Raw genomic sequence first — 12,924 nt, 5'->3', positions numbered from 1 at the left:
TGCATATTATTCTCTTCCTAACTCAGCTTTTTTAAGAGCTTATTCAGAAAAGTCCCTGTTTTGCCACCAAGAAGGATTACTCTTGCACCCCTCGGCCTGTCTTAACTGTCAGCAATTTTACATACACGAACATAAATGAAACATGCATTATCTGAATGACAACACTCCCCTTTCACTTCAAATCCCTTCTCACAGCCGCTTTCCCTGTGACAACGTAGCCCTAGAAGCTGTTGCACATCAGCTTTCTGCCCAGGCAAGAACCTCAGGGGAGCCAAAAGGAATTAGTCTTAAGCAAAGGGTACGACAAAATTCTGCTCTCCATCCCAAATTCACCTGCAATCCAGACCGGCTTATTCCCCCAGCAGCATAACCCTGGCTTTGCAAACCTTCTAACACTTGAGAAAAGTACCCGTGCACCACATACGTTATCATTCCCTGAATTCCCATCAGAGATTCAGTTTGCCCTCAGCCTGCAAAAACACGCACCGATGGCAGCCTGTGTGAACAAAACCCCATCCCTCTGTTTTTACAGAGCAAAATTAGGACTAATTCACCTTGCGGCAGGGTACAGCTGCAGGGGTGACGAGGCTTCACACCTATTGCCAAAATCAAAGCTGTCATCGGGAGAATTGCTCTGTCGACCTTTTGTTAGTGTAACCCACAGCTGCCAGTCTCCACGACACAATGGCACCTTCCTTCTCTCCACTAGCCCTCACCTCTTTAAGCCAAGAGTTGTGTTCAGTTACCAATTTACATACAATGAAGTATTAAATAAAAGCTTCACAGTAATCCATAGACTTCCTTAGACATGTAAACTCTAATAAAATAGCATCACGGGAGCACAAACTCCCCTATCAAACCAACGCCCTACACAAACAGATGAACGAATGGACCCCAAACACACCTCTCTGCCTCAAGACACAGCTTTTAAACTTGACCAAATGGGGAACCAGTGAAGTAACATCATCAGTTTAAAACTCATTTCCAAGAAGTTTCTCAGCCGTAGTTTTGTGATTCCTCCCCCCGCCCCAGACTGAGTAATTTCAATTGTACTTTTCTCCTTTTATGCTGCTACTTTCTGTATTTTACAACCAGTAGTAAAACTAACCAATCTAGCTTCATTTTTCATTTCTAATTAGTTTCACAGTTTCATAGCCAATGGTATTGGGTCTGACTGCAAAGATAATGGGAAGGTTTAAATAAATAAGCTTCACTACAATATAAAAATAATGAAGACATTTAACCACAGATCTGAGGGTGAAGGGGATTAAGTACATTGACAAAAACTAAGTAAAGCTGGAGGTTTAACATAGCTGACAGTCTGCAAAAAATTAATGCACTAATGTGTTTTTTTTAAGTACTGCCTTAGATAACTGCAGTAAATAATAAGTCAGATTAAACAAGGACCTTACACAGCAGTATTTAGAAGATACCTGAATATGTTTCAAAAGCTTAACTGATATGAACTAGGAAGCCCATTAAAGCTGCCCATTTTTACATGATAATACTAAAAATAAGGTAACAAAAATACAGCTTGGCATAGTCTAATGGAAACAGGAACCTGGAGGCTGCGCTCCCGCATGGGGAGGCAGCTGGACTTCTCCATAGATTGGAGACAGATGGAAATGAAAAAAATGGTAACTGGAAATGCACTGGTAGGATAAAACTCTCTACCCCTTGTTTTGTATTATGAAGTGCAGTGTGTGGTGGGGCACTATTTTATACTCCAGGGGAGTGACAGAGAAGCCCAAAATAAGGGAGGGTGGGAGGGAGGCCTTTGGGTCCCAGCCCTGCCTCCCCCTTCAAAGCAGGGCTAACTTCCAGCAGATCATTCAGGGTCTTGCCTGCTCAAGTTTGGCATATCTCCCAGGATGGAGATTTCACAGCTTCTCTGGACAATCTGTTCCAATACTATTTGGCTATACTCATGGTGAAAAAATGTCTTGTAATACCTAACCTGAATCTCCCTTGTATAAACTTCTGCCTACTGCTGCTCCTCCCTCCACTGTGCACCTCTGAGAAGAGTTTGGCTCCCGTCTTCTCTGCACCCTGCCCTTGGCTGCTGAGCTTAAATAGAATAAATGACATAGGTAAAGGAGAGAGCACTGAAACGAAAGCAAACTTCAGTCTTCAACAGCTTAAACACATGCTAGAAAACCTAATGTTCAGAAAATGGCACTTTGAAATCTGTCTGGTGCTACCCATTTCCAGCCTTCACTTGCCACCCTTCAGTTCCTTCCAAAGGCATTTCTGAAATCTGCACAGCAAATTTGCCTCCACTGGGGACCGACTCATTTTCCTTCATTACCATTCACGGCTCCAGGATGGAAAACACTGGTGATGCTCAGCTCTAACGTTGTAGGACAGGGTACAGGCATCTTTGCATGCCTGTTTCCCAAGACAGCAAGGTTTCCTGCATGCTCCTAACACATGCAGGTTCTAACCCAGCATTTCCCTGCCCACAGCATCTACAACGTGCTAGACACACAGCTTCTTCCTAATGACACTTTGCTGTCATTTCACCTATTCTACCCAACACCTCCTGTTGGTTTCCAGTGCCAACAGCCGCAGCCACTGCTGAAAACAGATGCGCACTCTTCATATTTTGGATGTCTCCCTCCTCCCTGCTAAGCCAACCTCCATACCTTGCTATCTCTGCACTTTGCAGATCTCTTCCCTGCCACGACAAATGGCTCAGGCTAGGAAGAACCAGATGGCATGTCCCTGGCTACCTAAAGAAACTCTGGCTAATGTACGCAAACTATCTGGATGGCTGAAGTGCTGCTGTTTTCAACTGCTTTGAGGGCTGAATCCTTTACAGTGCTCAGCAGCACACAGAGAAAGGGCCTCTTCCCATTTACAGTCTGCAACAAGTCTGCACTCTAGGGAGATTTGCCACCACTTCTAAGGCAGGGAAATAAAAACAGCTTTGTAAGAAGTGTGATGTGAATCACACGCTAGATGATATAAGCAGGTCACCATCACCAGATTAGAATTAACACTATATTTTTTAAAGAAAAGTAGTATTTTGTTAATTATTCTGCTGCTGGAATATAACCGGTTTCCTAGCAAGAATTACCCCAGACCCCACATGCAGGTTTTTTTTCCAGCAGACATGATAGCTTCCCTCTAGCAAAGAAGAAAAACACCCATCTGAGTACCTTCCCTTGGTGACAGGCAATAGATCTTGAGTTCTCTGTCTGCAGGGCTAAAAGGCCTGGGCTCTAGCTGGGGCACAAATCCTACAGCACTTTCCCTCCCTTCCTGTGCCACGTTCTGCAGGGATATACCCTCTTATTTCCAGGGAGACAGTTTCAGCTTGGCCTGCTTCACTGATGCTGTGTGCAGCAGTAGGGGATGAGCAGAGGGAGATCGTGCAGGGCTGTGCTGGTACAACACAGCCCTGTGGCTTTGCAGAAGCACTCTGCAAGGAGCTTATGGTGAAATATGTCCCACTCCTCTCCCAACATTAATCACCAGCTCATCAGAAAACTACTACCCTGAAAGCTTGACCAGCACGGCTCAGACCACTTTTTGGGAACACTTCAACATCCTATTGGTCTCAACAGGTGCCCATTTACCTGGGGCGTCTCTGGCACATGGCACCCAGCACCTCCCGATGCAGCAGATACGTTTTCCCAGCCACGTAACATGATGCTGCACAACTCCCCCTCTACCCCCTTGATGGCATCAACATACCTGGTGCAGTTCTCGGTTGAAACCTGGAATGAGAACACGGGGTTCAAACGCTACCACTTTTCCTTGCCCAGATTTCTGAAATGGCGCATCTCACCCTGCAAAAACAAGGGTCTGAACACATGTTAACAGCCAAAACAGAACCCCCAGGCCTACTCCACCACCCTGCCAAAAGCAGGTTTAACTCCTCATTCGGAAAAGTTTTTGACAAGTCCAACTTTTTTTGTTCAGAAGGTGCACAATTCCCCTCATAAGATTTCCCCACAGGCTCCCTATGCACAGCGTCAATGCTGACTGCGTTCCTGATGCTGAAGGCAGCCGAGTCTGTTGTTTGTTCCCAAAGCGGGGAGCTGAAACACTCAGGCAATGGGAAATCATGAGGAAAACCCCATCTGCACCTCTAACCTCGAAGAACCCAGCAAGCTGTGACTGGATCCACACTGCGACACAGACTGGCTCCCCGCAAAGACCCTTCTTTGTCCCTCCTGCTAACACTACCTCTATGGCAGCATAAGAACCATGTTATAAACACCACCTCCTACAGCTACAGGTTTTAAACCTCTGTCATCTACAAAGTTGTAGAAAGTCCTAGCCAGGGGTGTTGTAGAAATCGTTCTTAGACCATAAACTGATGCCAGATGACAATTTAACTAAACAGAACATAAAAATAGTTGGGGAGAGAGCTAAGATTTTTCAACATTTCCATGAAAAGAATTAAAGCTTTAAAACAAAAAGAAGCATTTTTGGTCCATGTCCCAAAGCCATCAGAATAATTATAGGGAAAGACAGCCAGCAGCATGCATTCACAACCCCCTCACCCAAAGCCTCCGGCTTACGTATCATCACCAACCCACTAAACACCAAGGAGTCACAGCATACTGACACTATCGCTACTTAATAATCAACTTGGGAAATTTTTGGTAGAAAAAAAAATATTGATATGTTATTGAAAGTTATTTGAATAAAAATGACAGGAATTCCACATACAGACCACTGTCTCACATCAAATAACTCTTTTCTACCCAATTAGCAGCCAGTTCTTGGTCTAAGGTACCTCTCTTCTCCTGAGCCTCCTTTCTCTTTTTCTTTTGCCTGGTTTACCAGAGCAACTGATATTTGACACAGCAGCCAGACAGGATCTGTTGCTGGTATCTGACCAACTTCTCCTGGCAGCTGCCCTAAGAAGCACCTTCGTACTGAGGTTGCTTACAGGATGCCTCAATCAAAGGGAATTTGATGTGATGGACGCGGCACAGAAGGGGTCTTGTACTCAACCTGCAGCACCTGGTGACTACAATTAGAAATAGATTAGCTTACAGCCTTTTTATATTTGCCAGATCTAGTAGCTAAAAATTGTACTGCATGTAGCTGGCAGAGTGCTTGATATACCATGAGCTGCGAGTATGCAGTAATCCTGCAGGGGAGTATTAAATGAACTTACTCGATCAACAAAGGTAGGTGGACCATCACTCTGCTCAATATAAGGGACTCAGGGAAACCTATAAAAAGAGACTCTAGTGTGCAGGCTGAACAGAAGAGCCAGGGGAAACACAGCTGCCACCAAGCCTGTGGGAGATTGTTAGAGGTGAATTTGTTCAGAGTTTGCTAATTCCTTGGAAAGGCAATTACTCCCTGGCACAGAAGAATCAGCAAGATTTTATCTTTGAACTCATTTCTTTTTTCCATCAGTGACAGCAGAACATGCACCTCCACAGAGGTTACTTAAAAAAAAAAAGCACCTCTAGACATCAGTAAATAGCAAAAGCCTGTTTTCCAATACTGTAAATTAGACACTAAATACATTAGCGGTTGTTTTTGTGGCCTTTTGCGCCAGCACTAAGACAGCTCGTCCTGTCTTTTCTACGCGTGTTTACAAAAATTCACCCAAACCCTGCATTTATAAGGAAGGGGTCAGGAAGGGGACCATATGGAATCACTTTAAATCCATGTTACAGCATATACAGCAAACCCACGCCTAAATTCCCGCCTCATTTTCCCTTGCAGGGGATTTCCTCAAGGCATCCTAGTAGGCATGTCCTCGTGCTTCCTTAAAGCATCCCAATTCAAGAGGCAGGGCAGAAGCCCGGGGTTTTGTGACCAGCAGGCACAGCAGAGTGGCAGAGACTCCAAAGTGATTTTGCTGGAAAAGCCCAGCAGCAGAAATGCTGCTGAGTCACGCATTTAAAGCACTCATTCAAACCATCAATCCACCAGCTCCCTGCGGGGTCTGTTCCACAAGTCGGTACCGAGATGCCCAGGGCTAAGCACAGCATACCTCAATCTAGATCTGTGAACAGAAGACACTAGAAACAAACAGCGCTACCTGACGTTGCCCTCTTAGCTTTAACCACGCACCTCATCTCCATCAGGTGCCCCGCCATACTGCTCTTGTAGCAATTCCTCCAATAACAAGTTATACTGAATGACGAAAAAAAAAACAAAAACACAACAAACCAACAGTATTTTAAAACAGTAACCCACATCATTGGCCTCCCCACCATCAAACTTTACCCAGCAAGTAAGTCTTAAATTCTTCCAAGGCTGCAAATCTCTAGGATTCACCAGCACAAGTTCTTAAGTCTTATTCATATCTGCATTTTTGTCAGCAAAGATCTTTCAGAGCTACCATCTAAAAAGGTTCCTCCTATTTCCAAGACATATCATTTCACAAGCTGTAATACTTTGGTTTACAACTGGATTAAAATATAAATTAAATAAGAATAATGATAAATGAGTTTATACTGAAACACTTTATATATGTATACATATATATGTATATACAGGTATGTGTGTGTGCACTCTCTAATGACAGCTAGAGGAAGCAAAAGTCATTCTCCAAAGGCTTCTACTCTTCCAACTAGCATGGTCAACTTATCCATTGCAACAATTCCCTGTGCATAAAAGCTAATGAAGCACTGGAAGGTGGTGCTGGTGAACAGCTGGATCACACAGATGTTCAGGAACAGAAAGACAATAAATTATAAGAAGCAGTAGTAACTTGTTCACAGTTGGGATGAGGATAATGTTATATGAAACCTGAATTTTCTACAGTCCCCAGGAATAAAAAGTCAAAGGTCACTGAAGATTGCAGTTGGATATAATGTAGTTAATCCTAAAAGCAAAGATCGGATCTGACACAAAGAAACGGTAGAAACCACATGAAATTTCTCCCCAGCAAACTAAACTGTGGTACCATCAGATTCAGCAGGAAGATTTCCAATACCTCCACCAGGACCAGAATTCATTCTGGTGATGCTTTAATCACTGCCTCTGTCTCAGTGACGGACATTTTCACAAGTAGGAAGATTCTTTGAAGCCAACCCAATCCTACATCCAAAAGAAAATGCTCCTGGTCCTTTCTTGATTCTACTTCTCTTCTATCCTCCTAAACATCACATTCAATCTCTCCTAGTCCCAGCCTCTATGTTTTCCTATGTTTTGCAAAAGAAAGCCTTTCAGCAATAATACCAAGGCAGATGGAAATATTTTAGAGATGGTAGGACTCTTCAGATAATTTTATAACCCACTTGAGTGGGTTCCAGATTAGGAATAACCTAAGTTTCTAGTAAAACTAACTGCAGCAAAAGTTTGGTCTGCTGCATTTTATTTAAAAACAAAAAAAAACCCAACAAATCTACTCCAAAACTACTCTATTGCAAAATGTTCTGGTAGACATTAGTTTGAAGCAGCAGCCAGTAGTGTTTGCATAGTCCTAGCTTTTATTTGGTTACAAATATATATATATGTATAAATGTACATACATACATATATGTATGTATGTTATATTAAAATATCCTTTGAATGACAATGATTAAAATAAAGATACTTAACTCCTCCTTAGGACCTTCCACTGGAGACATCAAAGCTCTGTGCATGGATCTCATCTCATGACAGGAGTAATGCTCATCTCTGAGAATATCATTATCGCCAGACGAGGCTACGCTGGCAGTCAGTGGCAGCTCCATCGAAAGACCCCAGACTTTCTGACTGCAGTCCTGACTATGGGCTCAGCTGCGAGGGGAAAGTCAGAGCCCAAACCCTGACAAGAATTAGAAGTTTCCTGAATTACAGCTCCTTGACTTCTCCCATCCCCAAAATATTTCCGGAAGAGCAAGAACGGCATTTGGTGTCACTAATCTGCAGAAACACTTGGATGCTGGTACAGCTAAATTGGCAGGCATGTCATGGATCAAAGAGGAGAATTCTAGAAATTTTAAATAATGTGGATTTGTTGGTTTTAAAGATGCATGACTTGGTCTGCCTCACAAGCTACCTTCCATCCAAATAAATTGCACCTTTTCAGCTACCTTTCTATTTATACATTGGGTTCTGCAGGAGAGATGAAGTCGGAAGCAAATAAAAGCTACAACTCTGCTCTTGGAAATGCATCGTTACGGTTGAATCACCCAAAGATGGCAGAAGGACTCTGCTTGAAGACCGGACTGCTTAGAATCATTTGCCGAACTGGGCATCACAATTTTAAGTGAAATTACTACTGCATAGAGGCGTGGGAGGGCCTACCCTGGAAAACAAAGTCACCTAGCTGTCACAAAACAAGAGCAGGACAAGCAGGGAGATCTGTCCTGTCAATTTATTTCAACCTTAGTCTCACAGAGGGCTGAAATCCTGGCTCCGAGCCCTCCCCACCAAGCCTGCCCTGCTATGCTTTTCAGCAAGACCGTAGTTTGTTCCAAATCCAATTACAGCCCTGAATAGCTGTCAGATGGGAATAGAGTCAGTTGCTACCGACCTCAGCTGGATTTAAAACAGCAGCAGAGACACAAAATGCTTTCTATTCTTCCTGCCTTTCAGCCACCCAAACTTCTGAAAGTCAAATTATAGAGATCACAGCTTGAAAATATTGTAGAGAAGATGCAGGTAAGTCAAAGGACTGAACCTGATGGCCGGACAATGCTGGGCGGACAAGCGAGGAATTGCCCATCTGCATCAGCTGCTCTGACTCTTACCAGGCTGACACCCCTGGATTTTATTAAGCGGCTCTAAGTGTGTTCTCAGCCTCCTGTTATATATTCACATTTCATAAAGCCTCCTCATTCATCCCTCTCTATCTAGACTCTGGAAATAAGAAGCACGGTTTGCTATCACATACTCCCATCGCAAGAGAGCGAAAAGACCTTCTGCTTTTTCCCTTTCCCAGCTTCACATCGGTCATCCTCCAGAGAGGAAGAGGTTTAGCTTTTCCCCAAAGCAGCAGCACAGTATTAACACGATTCTTGTTATTTTCACAGCTATTCACAGGGAACCTGGCAGCAGCAGGGAACAGCTACGGCAACTGTCGCGTCACTCTGCTATGACTTGGCACCAGGGCTTTCTGCAGGCTCAAGGAGATAACCACAACACTTCACATTTGGAAGGTTTCTCTGCCGCAGCAAAGAACTGTGTTCCCCTTCCGAGAAAGAAAACTGCAGAAACAGAGTGTGTTCCCCCTGTTGCCTGAGGCAAGCAAACAAATGGGTTAGTAAGCCCTAACTCTGAAGCGGACAGAAATGTTACATACAGAGGTATTAAAATACGACAGAGTTCTCTTCACATCCTCCTTAAATCACAGTTGAAATCACAGTTTTGGCAGAGGGGAAAAAGCTGCAGCTAGACGTGAAAACGCAAAGCCATGCCTCAAGCCATCACAGAAGCATTCGCACTTGGAAAGTTGGCATCTGATTCTCCACAGCTTCGGTGCAACCATAGAGCTACATGGTTTACCAGTGGAGAGGCAACAAAAGATGGTATCATTCTGTTATGGAAAGCAGCTCCAAGTAGCTAAAGTAGCTACACCACTGCTGGAAAATTCACATGAGGTTTTTCCATACCATATATGACCTCCAACCCCTTTTTTCTCGAACCTTGGCCTTATCCGCACTGAGGAAGTCAACTACTGAAAGAAAAGTTTAATAAATGATTCCTCTGAACTGGTTCCATCTTCTAGTGCAGATGGGCCTAAACTGCTTTCAGCACTGTTCAAGAAAACATTAGAGACACCATGATTCTCACACATACATACACATACGCATCCATTAAATGTACAGAAATAATATTAAAATGATTCCCACTACCATACCTTATACTGACTCTAGCTACAAGCTATAAACTTCACCTCAGTGAGGCCCAGGCAAGAATATTGGCTCTTTTGCATGCAATCAGAAATGATAGTTTATACAGTGGCAACCTCTGCACCAAAAAAAAAAAAACAAAACAAAACAAACAAAAAAACAACATAAAAGGAAAAAATAAAAACCTTTCACAAGCTTTGTTTTCAGACTAGCCTAGTACAATACGAAGGACCAATGTCATGGTTTTCACCAGGCCAATTGAAAGTAGTGAATCAGCAAAACAGGACGCACCACTGGCATCCTGGACTGTTAGGACGCTCTTCCATTCACAGTATCGATACAGTAAAACAAAAACCTGCTCAGGAAACTCACAGCTATGCCGTACGAACAAAGGCATTCACCATTTTATGTCAGCCCTTCATCACTACAATTTGATGGATCGGTTGCCATCTGTTTCAGAAAAATGTTGCTTGTATAGCAGTTACTGCACCTTCACCCTTCTCTTCACAGCAAGCTTAGCAGGGAAACTTTCCCACTATATTTATATATAATATATGTATATAAATAATTTTATGTTTTTATAGTTTGGTAGTATTATTTTAAAAGTTCTATTTTAAAACACTTAAAAATCTTTTAAGCAACTAAAAGTAACTTTTGATGCTCTCTAGTGTGAACAGGATAGGATTTCAAAGTTTTTAACTTTTTTTCTTTTTGATTTTTGGTAACTTCAAAAGCTATGACTAAAGCAGCATACTCTGCACATCTCCGCTCCTCCCCGCACCTCGATTGCAACGAAACCTACCTTAGCCACCCTCTTATCTCTCATCTTCTGCGACTGCTCTCTGGCAACCTTACTGTTTTGGTACAATCTGGTTTGACCTTTGACAGGAAACCCAATGAGGCTGGTCCCTCGGGTGGCCACTTAGAAAATCATTCACTGTGTGACGATGCACTTGACAGGAGAGGAGGAAGAAGGGACAGAAGGAAAATGAAGGTGAAACATCAGTCTTACTGTCTGAAATGGTCAATGAAATTGTACTTTGTAGGTGCTCAGCTCAGAACACCTGCAAAGTTTCCTCTCTTAGGAGCACACTCCCATTACACGTGATCCTGGCACATATAACATGCCTTAGGATCTCTTCCCCCCACACCCCCAAAAAACCCCAAACATTAGAGCCATGTCTCCTTTTTGAGAGAGACATGGGAGGAACAGTGAGACCCCTCACTTATAAAATTATGAGAAAAACATATAAAGCGAGACAGGAATACAGCACCCTTCTCCAAATTCTTCCCTCCGAAAGGGCAGGAAAATGATCCTGAGTCCCAATTTGCAGGTGGGGAAAGCGAGGGCTGGAGATGTTTCCACGTGCCCAAAACTGTGCAGTCAGACTGCAGGGCAAGCTTTATTTTTGCTTGGTAAGCCTCTTACCTGCCAAGCCCACGTTCTAACCGCTCGCCTGGCTTGCTTTGCCAAAGCAAGATGAAGTGTATTCCTTTTTCAATGTCTCATTGTTCCTCCCATAACCTTAAGGATCAGAACTTTATCCTTCCTTACTGTACATGTTACACATCGTCAAGAGAACTCTTTCAATCAAACGTCCTCTCCCAAACCCAATCTGCGCAACCTGTTGTTCATTTTCCCCCTCCATCATCAACAACTCGGCATCAGAACCAGAGAAAACTCTTAAAGTATTGCATATTTTTTAAAAGACTTCTTCAAAAGATGTCAAGATATTTGCACTTATCTACCTGTCCCATGCTTTTCCGTTTATGAAACACGTAAGCACGTGCAAACACCTACAATACACAATGCAGGCATGTCTCTCCAGGTTTGCTTAACTTGCTCTAAACATCAGAGCTGCTTAGAATACAAAAGTTTAAGTCCATGCAAGGGGACAGGGTTGTGATTGCTCTAGGAACCATTAACTTTTAAGTTTCCTGAACCGTTACAAGGAAATAAAGTAGGGTTTTCTTTTCTTTTTGCGTTTCATTGATAAAAAAGTTATCAAACTAGTTTGTAGAAAGACGTTTAAAAGCAACCACCCACGATTGCTTGGCTGGGACAACAGTATTTCAGTATACCATATTGCTGTTATAAAAGATCAAGTGCGTGTTGAGGGGGGAGTAGGGGTGAAGGACGACTTTGGTAGCCAGCCTCTAACTCTGCGATTCAGCCCGTCCAGAAAAACTTTTCCTAACGCTTGGCAACACCTGAAGCATGGCCGCGTACCAGTCAGGACATCAGAGTGCTCTGAACTCTCCAGATCAGCAACTGCAAAGGACAACCTCCTCTGAAAGACCCCTCCAACCCTTCTCCCAGCGCATCAGTCTAACACAAACCTCACAGCTGCTAAATTTCACTTTCAGTAGCCAAAGCGCTTCAAATTTTGCTGACCTCTAGAGTATCGCTTTACAGCTGTGCCAGCTTTTAACAAGGGGCGTTGGGGCTGCACACCTGGCATGGGCAAGCCAAAAGCCCTAAAATAATAGTTTAAGGAAAAAGGTAAAAGGAGACACATCAAAAATAAGACAGGGATAAATACACTCGGGCAAGGCAGGTTCCACCAGGACAGTCTTTTTGTTTTCTTTAACGTGGCAACTACCTGGGGAATGGAGGAAGGCAATGGCACTTTGCCCCTGCTTTCCCCTTGAGCTGGACCAGCAGATATGGCGAGGAGCAGCCCTGCGTGCTAGGCTCACTGGGTCTGCACGGCCAACAGCCGGTGGGACCTGGCTGCTGGGCCAAAATTCTGTTGAGAAATACAAATGACTGCTTGTCCCAGATCACTACGGAACATTAAAAAAATTTAAAATCCTGTCGATCCCTGAATAAGAAGTTGATTGACACAGTTGTCTCGTTTTTCTCCAAGAGGAGGAGGAATAAGGGAGAAAAACTTTTAACGCTCTACAAGTGTAGGGGAGGGTGGTGTGAGAGAAAGAGAAAGAGAAAGAGAAAGAGAGAGAGAGAGAGAGAGAGAGAGAGAGAGAGAGAGAGAGAGAGAGGAGAGAGATTTTGCAATTTTGGCAACTTCTTGGGAGCTTCTTTCTGTCCAGTGGTGGCATTGCACTAATTACAGTACCAGCCTGCCAGGTTGGTGCTGACTCTTTAGAGCCAAAAATGGGAAGACGGTCCTTTCTCCCCAGACTCTGCAGCCATGTT

This window comes from Vanellus vanellus (genome assembly GCF_965231255.1).
Source record: "Vanellus vanellus genome assembly, chromosome: 5".
NCBI classification, from domain to species: domain Eukaryota; kingdom Metazoa; phylum Chordata; class Aves; order Charadriiformes; family Charadriidae; genus Vanellus; species Vanellus vanellus.
Note: the sequence above shows the minus strand (reverse complement) of the source record.